This window comes from Rhineura floridana, chromosome 9, assembly GCF_030035675.1.
Source record: "Rhineura floridana isolate rRhiFlo1 chromosome 9, rRhiFlo1.hap2, whole genome shotgun sequence".
NCBI classification, from domain to species: Eukaryota; Metazoa; Chordata; class Lepidosauria; order Squamata; family Rhineuridae; genus Rhineura; species Rhineura floridana.
The window spans coordinates 65895356-65910091 of NC_084488.1; the positions used below are offsets into that span (position 1 = coordinate 65895356).

Genomic DNA, 14736 nt, shown 5'->3' on the forward strand with positions numbered 1-14736 from the left:
TCAGTGTTCCAGGTAGTCACAAGGCGCTCTTCCAGAATACTCCATTTCATCCCCCCCTCCCTGAGTTTTCCTTTTTCTTTTTTGCCATCCAATGATCAGCAAGCATTTTATGGTTGCTGAACATGCACAGTCCTCATTCAACTATTTTGGTATTTATAATAATAATTATAATAATAATAATAATAATAATAATAATAATAATAATAATAATGCAAACCTTGCAGTTCACCTAAGCTGCTGATGCCTCCTTCTTGTGCATATATGGTGGGGGTACAATTTTGGCTACACTTGGACAATGAATTTGCTATTACTATATACTGTATTACTATATACAATATAGTTGTTCATAACACAAGACATTAAAAATTAAAACTTGTTTCTCCTCTAAATTCCCCACTGATATGATGCTGTCCATGAGAAAAGTTAATATAAGTTATAGAGAGTATTGTAAGGCATAGTTCTGATTTTTTTTACTCACACTTTCACAATTTTAATGTTTTTTAAATATGCATTCTTTTTCTGTCTAAATAATTCCTAATAATCTTGCTTGTTACTTCCAAGATTTTGTGTTTTTATTAAACAACATTCTCTCAGAATGATATTCTCTTCGAACGAAAAAAGGTGGGAGTCTGGGAGACAGTCTTTTATTCAAATCAGTGGTCTCTCCTCACTTTGATTTGTTCTGATATGTATGGTTTAATTAGAGAAAGACGAAAGAATAGGAATGCATGAGGAATGAATAGTTTAACTTTCATGAAAAAGCTGCCCTATACATTTGTGTAATATGGAAGAGTTTTCTTGAAAAGGTTAAAAAGTTCTAATCAACTTCTGTACATTATGTAGAAGTTCATTTTCTAAACTCTGCAAAAGAAAGTTTCATATTTAATGGGAAATCATGAATAATTCCATTTATTATCTACTTCCTTCTTTCAAAGACATGATCTGGATAAAAGGCGGGGTGAATAATTTCAAAAATACAATACATTTTTAATGGGAAGGTGCAAACTACAGATTCTCATGACTATTAGCAAGTGTAGAGGAAACAGAATTTTACTTGCAAAAACCCATCAGATTTTTGTGAAGATAAAATAGAAGACATTCTTTCCTAAAGAAGAATGCTGTGAACTGAAGTTTTACTTTATGTAACTTGTTGTTTTTGGTAAGTTTAGTCCTATTGTTTTCTAAACCTCTCTTTTCTCAATAGTTTATCAATATTTTGTAGGAAATGCAGGATATAAGTAAACAACCTTGCCTTATTTAATAGTGTTCACAGAGTTACTGTGAAAATATTCAGAGTGTAAAATGATACAAAATGCAAGAGGGAATGGAGTGAATCTTCTGGACTGTACACAAATCCTTCTGCTTTTTAATCTTACTCTGAACTCCTTCAGGCTGATTTTTTTTTCCATTTAAAACCTGTATTATAAAAAGAAAACACTGTGAAAACCTAAAATGAATTGCAGCTTTGATGTACTGCATATGTGGCACCTAATGTTTTTCTTCTGATGTTCCCATTATGAAGGAGAGGAGGCCAGTAATTGTCCCAGTTTGAAAAACAATGAACTGGTTCAGAAGTAATGACAAACAATCATTATGACAATCAGCATGCATAACCCTTGGACTTTCATGCCCTCCCCTTCCCTCACTTCCTCTGAGCATAGGAAGAGTTTAAAAAAACATTTTTTTAGTTTGGACTTAACGGAGAACTATTTTAAATTGTATAAAGTGAAAGTTTTCAGTTTTCTCCTCTGGCATGTTAAGGGGCATGCAAGCCCAATGCTGGTGCAGACTTGTTCTGTAAATAACAAAACAAGCTTTCGTCTGAACTGCGCCAATGAAATAAAGCTGCAAAAAATGAAGGTACACTAGGGTTGGCAGTCAGAAGCATCTCAAACCCTAAGAATTCAGGGGCGGGTCCTAGTGATGTCATGGGGACAGACCCAAGTGATGTCACCGGGGTGGGCCTAAATGATGTGATTAAGCATGATACTTTAAGCATCAACTACAGTTGCTTGGTGCATACAATTCAAACAAAAACATTTCTGTGATTGGAAATTAAAATAGAAATCTTAGCTAAAAGACGGAGCCTGGGTAGGGAAAAGGGCCGGTGTGAAAGGGCTGCTAGGCCAGGCCCTAGCCAAGGGCCCTGTGGCCCACAGGGCCCCCTGAAGGTCCCCTCATTAGGGTGGGGGAGTAGCGCTCCCCTTCTGCGATTTGTGGCAGAGTCCCTACCACGGATCGCAGGGATGGAGCTTCCAGGTCGCCCGCCTGTTCACTTGCTCCACCTACCTCTCTCCTTCTGCTGCATGCACAGGGCTACCATCTACCAACATGGCGGTAGAGACTTTAAGGAGCTGATGCACCTACTGCCATCTTGGTTGATGGCAGCTGTGCGCATGCATGTAGCGTACTGCTCCTGCATGCCATCAACCAAAATGGTGGTGTGGGTATCAGCCCTCAGAGAAGCCTCTGCCAGCAGCTTGGTTGATGGCAGCCCTGAGTGCCAGCGCGCACAGCAGCAGGACGCAGGAGAGAGGTTGGTGGAGCAGGAGCTGCGCACCCAGGACAGGTTGGCTGCATGCATGCATGCATGTGCTGGGGCCTGGGGCAGGCTGGTGCCAGCCCTGGTAGGGAACATTTAATCTACCCAACTTGCTTCTGGCAAAAAGGATTTAAGTGCCCTCAGGCCAGGCCAGTTAACAGAAGACCATTGTAGGAAGAAAGGAGCCTAGTGTTGTACAGATGTTAGATGTGAGCATTCAGGAGTAAAAATGGATGCCCCCGAAGGCTGCAATTCTAAACACACTTACTAAGGGACTAAGCTCCATAGAATTGAAGAGGATTTACTTCTCAGTAAATATGGTTTGGATTGTAATGTTGGTAAAGCTTGACCAGGGATTCTTTGCAAAGATATCCATATCCAAGCAGAGTTGGCAACTGGAGTTCCTGCCTGGAATGCCCTGCCCCTACTTTTTAACATGGCTCCTCCAAATTTCTTTACAGATTTGACTCCTCACTTCAGAAAGAGGTCTGAGAAATGAGTAAGAGTAAAAAGATTCTCTACTCCTTTCTTCCTACCCTGTGGGCTGCTATAAACTTACTTTGACAACCAACTCAGTTTCCAGTGAATAATAATTGACAGAGAGAAAACACACGTGATTTGGTCTACCTTTATAGGCAGCAGCTTGGGAACAACAATTGCAACCACACTTCCAAATATGTGAATTCTATTTTACCGCTATTGGGCAAGAAACAAACAGTCATGCAAACAACAAGGTGCATCATGAGTGGATTTAAGGGGTTGAGCGGAGCACATGGAACCACTGTTGTTTCTATTGATGAAAGGGAGTGAGGTTAAAGGTAAATAAAATGCAAATAGAAAAAGGAAAACAAAAGACAGTGATGATTCCCTAAATGCAATACCATACCAACAACAAGAGTCCTGTTAATAAGACAGAAAACTCAGCATCCCGCAACCAGTCAAGATTCCTAACCCAAAACCAAAACTAAAAAAATCCCAGCAGCCAGTCAGCCAAGGTCACGGAAATCCCCATGCAGCACAACCTGACCTGGGGGTTGCAATTAGTGCAGAATGCTGTGGCACAATTGCTGACAGGAGTGAGACCCTATCAGCACATAATACTCCTGCTATGAAATCTGCACTGGTTGCTGATTTCCTACCAGGCCAAGTTCAAGGTGTGCTTTCCATGTTACGGGTGCCACATAGTACTTCTTCTGCTCTTGTAAGAAAACATTCCTTTAGTATGGCAGCACCTGCGCTTTGGAACTTCCTGCCTATTGACATTAGGCAGACACCTTCATTGTACTCTTTTTAGCACCTGCTAAAAACATGTTTGTTTACCCTACCCAGGCATGTAGAAGCTATTGTGTTTATCTGTTTTTAACTCATTGTTGATTTTAATATTTTGAATGCTTTTAAATACCTGTCTAACTCTTTTTGCCAATAATTTTATTGTTTTAATTCCTTCTGCAAACCGCTTTGAGGTTTTTTACAATAAAGCAGTATACAAATGTTGTAAATAAAATGCATAAATAAATTTTAGAGTCACTGTAGCTCTCGGGTCTCTTTCCATTTTAAGAAACAAAGGAATCTGCCTTATATCGAGTCAAGCCATTTGGTGCCACCTAGCTCAGTACTGATGACATGGACTAGCATTGGCTGTCCAGGATTCCAGGCAATAGTCTTTTCCAGAAATTGAATTTTGGACCTTTGCATGCAAAGCATGTGCCCTACCACTGAGCTACCTTCCCCTATTTTGCAACAACAGTATTTCCATGTACTCTGCTCAACCCCCTTAAACCCCCTGATGATGCACCCTGTTGTTTGCATGACAGTTTGTTTCTTGCCCAATAGTGGTAAAAGAGAATTCACATACTGGAGAGTGTGGCTTCAATTGCTGTTGTTCCCAAGCTACCACCTGTGAAGGGAGACTAAACCATGTGTGTTTTCTGTCTGTCAATTATTACTCACTGAAATGGGTTGGCTGTCAAAGTGAGTTGATAGCAGCCCACAAGGTAGGCAGGAAAAGATAGAGAATCTTCTTAGCTCTTACTCATTTCCCAAACCTCTATCTGCAGTGAAGGGTCAAGTCTGTAAAGAAGTTTGGAGCAGCCACGTTAAAAGGCAGGCAAGGCATTCCAGGCAGGGGGTTGCCAACCCTGCTTTGATATCAATATCTTTGCAGAGGATCCCTAGTCAAGCTTTACCAACAGCACAATCCTAACCAGGGCTGTGGAGTCGGTATGCCAAACCTTCGACTTCCGACTCCTCTATTTTTCTACTGTCCAACTCCGACTCCACCCAAAATTGCTTCCGACTCCATGACTCCAGCTCTGACTCCACAGCCCTGGAAAGCACTGTAAATGTCTTATTGGAAGCTCTCATAGGAGCATTTTTATCACTGCCTGAATATGCGCTGATCTTGGTATCACAGCATTTGTCTTCATCTGGGTCCTGTGTCATACACTGACACACAAAATGTTTTCAATCCTGAGTTATGGTGAAATGCTCAACTACAGCTGACTTCATGGGAAGCTTCTTTGACATTGTGAATTTATATTTTAAAAAACTTGTCAATCAAAATTTATTTTGAAGTTGGAGTCGGTACATTTCTACCGACTCCGACTCCACCCAAAATTGACTCCGACTCCATGACTCCGACTCCACAGCCCTGATCCTAACTATATCTGCTGAGAAGTAAGTCCTGTTGAGTTCTATGGGGCTTAGTCCCTTAGTAAGTGTGGTAGAATTGCAGCGTTCGGGGGCATCCATCTTTACTCTTTAGTGCTCCCATCTAACATCTTCACAACTTTAGGCTCCCTTTTCCCTACAATGGTCTTTTGGTGACTGCCCTGGCCTGAGGGCATTTAAAACCCTTTTTTCAGAAGCAAGAAGGCTAGATGAAATGTTCTCTACCCAGACTTCCTAAGCAGGTAAGAAGGAATGATCCCGTCACTTCAGCTAGACCTGGGAATACCCTCATTTAGCTAAGATTTCTATCTTAATTACCAATCAGATAATTTTTTTTGTTTGAGTGGTATGATCCAAGCAACTGTGGTTGATGCTTAATGTATCATGCTTAATAACATCACTAGGGCCCGCCCCTGAAATCTGAAGGTTTAGGATGCTTCTGACCTGGCAACCCTACCCAGTTATCCCATCTAGATCTAGGGGGTGCTTAATGTAGAAGTTCAACTTCTACATCAACAACAACATCAGCAACATTTTTGTGTGAGTTCTGGGGATAAGGAGATAGCGATTTCTCAGGAATCCAGGCTCTTGAGGGAACAGCAAACCAGAGGTATTTTCTTTTGCTCTTACAAAGAAGCCCCCCCTTTAAACATTTTGATCTAAGTTTCCTGTTCTGAGGTTTATCATTGGCTTGTGAGATAACTTAATCAGGGCCCAAGAAGGTTAACTTGAAAGGCACTTCTCAATAGCTTTTTCAAACAGAGGCCCTAATGGAGTGCAATTGAGATCTCTTGCTGAAAGAGATAAAGGTCAGCTTCTAGGTAACTTAAGGCAGCAGAAACTTGCATGCTGAGATTGGCGTTCCCACCTTAGAGTGTGGGCTGGTTTGCCTTCACCCCATATGGGTAGAGAAGGCTCGGGAGGTCTACTCCCGATTGGGTGAGGGAGTAGCATGAGGCCACGTCATGCCTCAATGAGGGGGGGAGGAGAGTGGTAGTATTTAAGACTGCTCCCCCTCCCTAACTCTTGTCCTCGTGTTTGTTCGCGCCCTCCTTCCCTCCCTATGGCAGTATGGGCTTTGCCGGTCACCAATGGGGCCAAGTAGGAATTTTTTGGTTGGGCTCCGCTTTTTGGAGCCCTTCACATTTTGCCTACTTTATACTGTGGGGATGATTCATTTGGCTTTTAGGGGAGTGGTGTGGTGACGACCAGTTTTGGCACTGAGTTCAGGCAGGTGAGGAATTTGGTGGAGGGGAGAGGTAGGTATTCTGAGGCATTTTGGGGTAAGGACACCCCTCAGGAATCTTGCAGGACTCTGGTCTGCGGATAACTGGCGGGTGCCCCTGTGGATTGTCATGCGCATTGGGGTGAACATGTGTACAGCGGGGCCAGGATGCGCATGGCAGACCGCTCCCAAGATTCACTGGGCAAGGAGGGAGTCTTGGCCCATATCCTTGCATCAGAGACCACAGCTATCAGCTGTGAGACTGGGGGGATTCCATCCCCACCAGAATAGTGCAATTCCTCACCTGCCCGTGGGTTATAAGTAGTTATTAATTACGATTGGATATGTTTGAATTTGGATTCAAATTATGTTATATTTATTAAATATAACATTTAAACCAATGCCACGTCTCACGAGTCTTCTTTGGCGGGTGTGGGGGCAAAGTTCAGTTCTCAGGGGAGAGACAGACTAATGACAGAGATTGGTTTGTTCTCTAGTAGCCCCAGTTGTATCTCCTAACGCTAGTTTCCTCCTTCCTTTTTTGGTCCAGATTTTTGAACTCCCATACTCCACTTTCTAGTCCCAAAGTGAGCAGTTGGGTGGAGACAGGTCTCTTGAAACCTGCAGAGCTCTTACCTGCTAGTGTCTCTCTGCTTTTGAGAATAGGGAGGCATGTTAGCTGAAAGTTACCCCAGGCACTGGTTAGGTCTCGGCTCTTCTTGTCATCAGGTTTGGTAGTTTTCAGGGTCACAGCATTGCACAACCCTTTGGCCTTGCTGTGAGTAATAAAGAAAGAAAAAGCCAGCCCAAAATAAAATGCTTAAGGCCCCAGAAGTTTCTCCCTGACCTTTCACTCAGAAGCCAGCCTTTCTCCATATTAAGTTTTATGCACAAAACTACACCCAACTAAGTAGGGGGAGAACAAATATGAACATTTGTTTCAAATTATAAGCTTCTAGTAGTAGTTTGAAATCAGGACATCCCATTTCACTATAAAATTATATACGTTTGTGTTATGAGATTTTTCCAAGTCTCACTGCACTATCATAAGTTAAAAAAATTAAACAGTTATTGCATTATATTGAGAATAATTGATTAATTCATAGTTTCAGGAACAGTCACTGCAAAGGATCGGTTCATAAGGGGTGACATCCATATCCCATCAAGATCAGTAGGAAAATTCCCATTGATGCTATGATTTGACAATCATACCCAATTCATTTTTTATTTACTTTTTATTCAACTATATTATATTGTGATGGGCATTACTTGGATAACCAGATTTAACTGCAATATTGCTAAATTTCCAGCAGATGCCCCCAGAGGCCATTCTACCCATTGAAAAGCTATTTTTAAACACCAGTATCCTTGAATTTCATTACTTCATAAAACAATATAATGTTGATAAGAATTTTTAAATTGGAACAAGGTGCGTGGTTATAACAAATTCTTCACAATTTCAAAATAAGCTCTAATGAGCAGTATAAGAAGCCAGATTATCCCAATTTCTTTTTTAGATAAGCATGAATGAATTGGAATAATACAACTTTCATAAATAGCATTCAAATAACAGTTGATATTTGATATTATAACATCTGATAATCCAAATGGAATGAAAGTGCTCCTTAAGCCTTTAAGCATCAACAAGGTTATATATATTTTGTCATATATTAACAAAATTCCATCTCAAGTCCATATAGGAAGTATGAGCTAAATTTTGGGATATATATGAGTAGTTTCCTTTCTATCCACTTTGATAGTATCATACAGTAGCATTGCCAGTATGTTAATTCCCATCAGCAAAAAAAGTAATGGGAATAATTTATGTTAAGTTGTCAAATTATCCCATACATTAGGGACAACAAAGGTTTTTTTTTTAATCTCATGTGTTGAGTGGAGTGGCTGTCTATAAAGTTGCCAATCAGTTGCTCCATGAGAAGGGTGATTTATTCTTTATTGCAGATTCCATGTTGAGAGGAAACTGAAACTGAACTCTGTCCCCATAAAACAAATATGATAAAACAAATAGTGATCTGCCTTCCATTTTGTTTTATTTCTTTTTCATTGACTTTTCTTTCTTTAGAATCCTCTTTTGACCCTTCCAGTCTGGATTCTACTCACATCACTCTATTGAAACTGTTCTTAATCCAAGGACGCTTCCACATGACAATCTATTCTGGCCTAGGTGCTGCTCATGCTTGGAAGATTTTCACAGTGTCCACAACATGTTTACATCCTCAAAATGCAAGCCTATACTTTTTCTTTATTTTAGGTGCTTTCAGATTGTTGCTATTTTTGCATAGGATCACATACCAACAAATTCAGGTTGTGCAATTATGGTTGATTGGTATGTCTTGTACAACGAAGCCACTTTCCCCAAAGACTGGACAAGAAATGGACAAGGAAATGGACAAGAAAATGCACTAAAAGTGTGGGATAGTGCTTGATTTAACACAATGCCACCTATCTCTCTACAAACGTCAGAATGAATGCTCAATAAACAGGTCATCTGGAAGCACCTCTGGATTTCTTACTGCAGAAAATCAGTTTAATAAAAGTAATCCATTATACATCTGCAGTCCATGCTGGTATTGAAGCTTCTTAGCACATTTTTGTGGTGGGTGGTTGTATTGTCAAAGAGTGTTGACGAGGTGTAGGTGACATTCACAGATTACCTCTCAAATGCCATATTTAGGGTCTGTGTGGGATCTTGTATAAGGCTAAATATTGAAATCCAACCCCTATGCAGTGGATGGGGTTAATCATTAGATCATTGTATATAGGGAGGACATGCCCATGCTTGTGCTGGATGTCCCCTTTGAGGCTCATGGGACCTGTGAACTCTCTCATGGGAGGTCACAAATCCTTTCTCTATTAGGTCACTTGCCACAAGATGAGAGAGTATGACTCACTCACTACTTGCAGGCTATATAGAACAGGAGAGGGACAGGGAGGGAAGAAACAGCTGCGGAGAAACAGGAGACATGGACACGGAGACACCAGGGATTAGAATAGCAGAGAAGTATAGTGGTGGAGGCCCCCAGGAGTGGCCAGAGAGAGAGAGAGAAGCCTTACCCTGCACAGCTGAAGATCTGTCCAGGTTGTGAACGATAGAGTGGCAACCAGCTGCCCCCAGGGGATCTCCTAAACACTGCTGTCAAGGAATGTGAGATGTTTTATGCTTACTTCTATGTGTATGCTCAGCAATAAACACTACTCGACTGCTCACCTTTGGTGCTCTTAATGGCCTAACTGGGATTCACAAACTAACTGCCTCTAACCAATGAAATAGCAGTCACCCTGGAACAGGGATAGCACCTTGTGTCAATAGAGTGGTTTGCCACGTGCATGGGGATGTTTTATTGGCTGCTCTCTATCACCACATCCCCTGTTTCCATTGGCTTCTTGTTTGTGTACAGCCTAGCCATTTTGTTTCTGGCAGCCCAAAAGATGTGATCATGCCTATTTCCAACAACTGCTATGTGTTGAAGGCACATTCACAGTACGTACCAGCCTTTTGATTTTTTTTAAAAAAACCTTAATACAGAGGTTTTGTGCAAGACTGCTCTTGTGCAAAATGTCTGTATTAAAAAATAAGTGAAATAGAAACGATTGCTGGAGTAGGGTAAAAGTTGGCAACTAAAAATCCTAACATAGGAAAAGCTTGCTCACTACTTCTTAGCTGGTCATATTAAAAGGATTTTGCCGCTGTTGCCATTTGGATATTTTCACCTGGTGAAGGGAGATAGGAGTGTAGAGGTAATGAGATGTAGGGGTAATGTAAGTACTGTTGGAGCTCGGTAAATATATTGCAGTGGAGTGCAGAAATAATTAGTCTGGTAAGACTGGTGGTTGAAAGTATAAAGAAATTTAAGGTATAGTACTACTGGGAAATAAAGTAGCATTTAACTACAGACATACATGTGGCCATGGCAGAGCTGTGAAGCTTGCACATGGAGTAGCCGTCTCTAAGAGAGAACAAAGAGAGGGGAAGGGGAGGAAAGCCCTGAGAAAATGAACAAGTAGTTGCTTTGAAGAAGGAATTGGCAGGGGGAAGAATAGATTGCCTTTCTGTCTATTGCCCCCCACTGGTTCAGGCTACTTGTTAACATGGATTGGTGCTTTACTCCCAATAAGTACATTGAAGGAGAGAAGAAGTGCAGGAGGAGAGAGTGCTTGCTGAACTACCTGAAATTTACCAGACTGTTGACCTTGTTACATTTAAAAGGGGGAGGGACAGGAGAAGTAGAGTGGCTTTTTGGCAGCATTCCCCAAGGATTTAAAAACTGGCAAAAGGCTTTGAGTTACATCATGGAGTTTTCAGAAAGCCCTTGGGTGCTGCTAATCCACTGCTGAGAATAGATAGTGCACCAGGGAAGAGGAGAGGCAAGCCAGCAAGCACACAGGCGGTCTTTCTTGGTTGGCTTCCTCCTGACATGTTACATCTATCTGGACTGTTTTTGGTGTGCTACAGGATCAGCTTCCCTGCTTCCATACACCACCCTCAATTTTGCTGATTGTGAACAATAGTGGTAATGTTTGTTCTTGTGCACTTCCTGAGACATTAAATGACAATGTGTGTACAGAGTTACAGAAATATTTGTGTGCATATCCACAATGGACAAATATGGTGAAGAGGAGGGGAAGAGTGTTTGAGGGGATAGACAAAAAAAACTGAGGATATTTTCCATCAAGCTCTGCCCACTTGTGGGGATGGAAAGCAATGAAATAGCAATAAATATAATGAGCAAAACAAACAAACAGGTGTGTGTGGATATTTGCATGTTGATTGCACCACAAAAAAATTGGACCTGAATGACCCCTTTGCAAGATAATGCCCCCATTTAGAACTGCCTCCATTTTTAATGACCTTAGCTAAATCTTGGGATCATTATTCTTTCCTTATTCTCTTAGAGCTCTTGTCTGCTTTTGATACTACTGACGATGTATGCATTCTTTTCCTGCCTTAGATGTGAGTAGTCCTGTTCTTGCTTGATTTTGTTCTCTTTTTTCTTTTTCTGTTTTAATTGTTTCTGTTAACAGTACTTATTCTTTCCTCTTTGGAGTTCTTTTTTGAGCTTTTCTTATCTATTAATTTGGCCTCCCTTCTTTGTTCTTTTAAAATTTGTTATAGTTTTTATGCTGCTGAGCTACAACTATATATTTCAACTAATGATTTTTTTCTTGTTTAGCTAATAATTTGTGACTGTCCTACAGTTTTCTTCATTGATACCTTCTCATTTTTTGAAATGATCTAAAAGTGAATGCCTTTGATCATTTCATTCCTTTTCTCTCTTTTTAGGGATCATATCTCCTTTTTGTTACTTGGGGCCTCTCTTTTACTGTGAAATTCTTTTTGTCTTCTTATTTCTGCTTCAACTAATTCTTGTCATTTCTAACTGTTAAATAGCTCTTAAGTTGCAAGTTTGTGGCATCAGTCAAAAGTAAAGAATGCATTATAGTTCCTACACTAATTTAAAATCCTTCTATCTAATCTCCCTATTTCTTATCAATCAGTATACAGGCATACTCCGCTTAATGTTGCTTCACTTAACGTTGCCTCGCTATAACGTACATGCTCCATACGTCCCCATACCCCGCTTAACTTTCGCGCGCTTCGCAATAACGTACATTTTATTGGCATGACGCCACTGCCATTTAGTGGTGATTGCATGCAGTACAAGTGAAGACAATTGCTTCAGTTAAAGTAGATTTTCACTTAAAAAATACTCTCCGGTCCCATTGCGAACGTTAAAGCGGGGTATGCCTGTAATATGATCCAAGATCCAGACTTAGACATAGCTGCTTCAGAAAATGAATCCTGGGGCATCAAGCATCCTGAAAATAGGGATGTGCTCTCCCTGGACCATGTTGAGAAGCAGCCACTGAGGCAACTCCTCTTGCAGAGATATCCATTGGTGAAGAAGGGAAAGAACTCCAAGGAACCATGCTCCCTCAGTCTCCTGTTCCCAATAATATTTATTTGCCAACATCCTCAGACTCCTCCCTAGAAGTTCATTTAGCTCTGGGGCCTGTTTCACTCTTTTACCAGTTCCAGAGGTACCGAAAGACTCTTGCAAGGAGAGGTCTGTCCTATTCCCTACATAGATCAACACTCTCTATTTGCAAGACAGAAAGGCAGCACCAGGCATAACTGGGCCCTTGGGCACCGGCCTGCCCCAGGCCTGTGGTGCCTGCCCACATGCCCCACCTACCTTTCCCTTCACCTCGCGTGACTGTCATACACGCTGTGCGCACATGCTTGCCATCAATCAAGATGGCAGCGGGGGCTTCCCTAAGGAGCTGATGTGCACTATGTCATGCATACCCATGCCTGCCATCAACCAAGATGGCGGCAGGGGCATCAACCCCTTAGGGAAGCCTCCACCACCATGTATGGAGGGTGCCTGGGAGGTCCCTCTCTGCAATCTGTGGCAGGGTCGACACTGCCACAGATTGCTACCCTCCCACCCTAAGGAGGAGCACTTCAGGAGCCCAGTCTGGCTGCTGTCTGGCGCCGGCCCTGGGCACGCATGAATTATGTAAGGGACACACTCTACGTCTGTAGCATGCACCTTAGCGTAACCCTTTTAAGTGAATGTTGATCACAGTAGAGCCTGGAACAAACACCTTGCTGCAAGAGTACTTCAGTCCTCAGTAGGCTGCAGACCTATGTTCTGGCTTAGTTAGCTTTGTTTTGTCTCCTACTCTCACAGTGTACTGTCTCCAGTCTTGGCATGTTAAAATTACCACACTGTTGCCTTTCTGCCATGTGAGCCCTTCAACCTGTCTACGGCTGGGACTGCAGGTACTCCACAGGTTTACTTCTACCTCACCTTGCTGCTAGGTAGTAGCTCTTGTGCAGGCTTCATTCACAAAAAGAACTGCTTTCCTTTTATGTTATAGTCTGTGACTTGTTTTTTTTCTTTTTAAACTGTTTTTGCTCTACTTTAGTTTCCATTTCCATATGGGATTCCATTTTATCTTCGTTTAGCTTAACATGTCATCATGCTTTGGCTCCTTTTATGTTTCTGCTGTCATCTCTTTTACTTCCTTTGGGGTACTTTACATGTTGTCAAACCTAGGAGCGTCCAGTGCAGTGGGGTAATGCTGTGCCACTGCCCTGATAACAGTGACATCACTGTTGCTTTCTGGGATGGGACAGAGCAGCAGAGAGGTTGGGGCTGTGTGGGTCCACTGGTGTTCCCACTGGTGCACCTGCATAGTCCTGACCTTGCCACTGCCATCCTGGTGTGGAACAGGTAACAAAAATGAGTAAAGTACAAAAATGAGTAAACGTGGCAGTGAGGCTGCTGTCGGGAGAGCTGCAACGGAGCAGTGCTCCAGCCACTCCTAATAAAACCAAAATTATTTGTACCTTGTTTCTTTTCTTCTTTCTTACCTCAGGAAAACCCTATCAGAGGGTATTCCAGAGATTAGGAATGAGCTGCCTCAGTTGGCAGAGGCTAGAAGGCAGGAAGGAGCAGTGGGGTATTGGAAGACAGAGCTGTGTATGCCCTGCAGTTTGCTCTGTGCTCCTAAGCTATCTTGCTGCCCTCAGGTGCAGTGAAGGATGCTCTCCTGTCACCAATAAGTAAGATTCAGCTGCCAGTCCAGCTGACTTGCATTATTTGGAATGGGAAGAGGTACCAAATGTCTTGGGCCAGCCCTGTGTCTTGTCTCATAATATTAAATCAGTTTTACTTTTAAACAGAGTTTCAAAGTATGTTATGTTTTCAGGTCTTTTCCTCACTCTTTTCGTCCGTTAGATTATAAACCTGTGGACGGGGCTTGTGTTTAACGTTATTTATTGTACAGTGCTTTTTTAAAAAGTGCTTTACTAATATTTATTGTTTATAGGTCTCTGGTTCCTAGTAAAATGCAGTTGTCATTGTCCTTGAAGAGCTGTTTATTAAGTGATGTGTAATCGATTTAGCCTGAAGTTGGTGTTAAATTGCGGGGGGGGGTTCAGGGGGGAGGAGGAATCCTAATTAAAGATGTGCTTGACTTCTTATATGTAACATTACTAGTTGGTAAATGGCAGTGCTCTGTTCTGAAATTTACTATGTATATTCAGTCGTATGCTAACCACTGGGGGCTGTCACCAAGTTCTACCACTTAAATAAAAATGTGGTCAGAGCAATGCTTTTAAGCAAAACTTTTTCCATGCATGTTTCAGTAACAAGAATCAGTAAAAATGCATGTTTGTTATGATGAAGGATATTTTAATTAAACTTCAAGGGCAACTTCTGTGAAATGGAAATTAAACTGAACATAAAAGTCACAGTACATTTAACAT

The 14736-nt window shown here is 41.7% G+C and overlaps 1 protein-coding gene across 14 annotated transcripts in view; it reads left to right on the plus strand.

Moving 5' to 3' along the window:
- The window catches only part of TTC29 (tetratricopeptide repeat domain 29), a 226350-nt gene that overhangs the window by 31424 nt on the left and 180190 nt on the right, over nucleotides 1-14736 (plus strand). For 3 of the 14 annotated variants that reach the window (XM_061584754.1, XM_061584755.1, XM_061584758.1), the window contains one exon: nucleotides 13154-13245. The exons of 8 other annotated variants lie outside the window; for them this stretch is intronic. The gene's annotated coding sequence lies outside the window, so the exon portion shown is untranslated. Of the gene's footprint in view, nucleotides 1-9395; nucleotides 9604-11384; nucleotides 11410-13153; nucleotides 13246-14736 lie in introns of those variants that run through there. 3 more of the 14 variants (XM_061584759.1, XM_061584760.1, XM_061584761.1) reach the window with 3 other exon arrangements.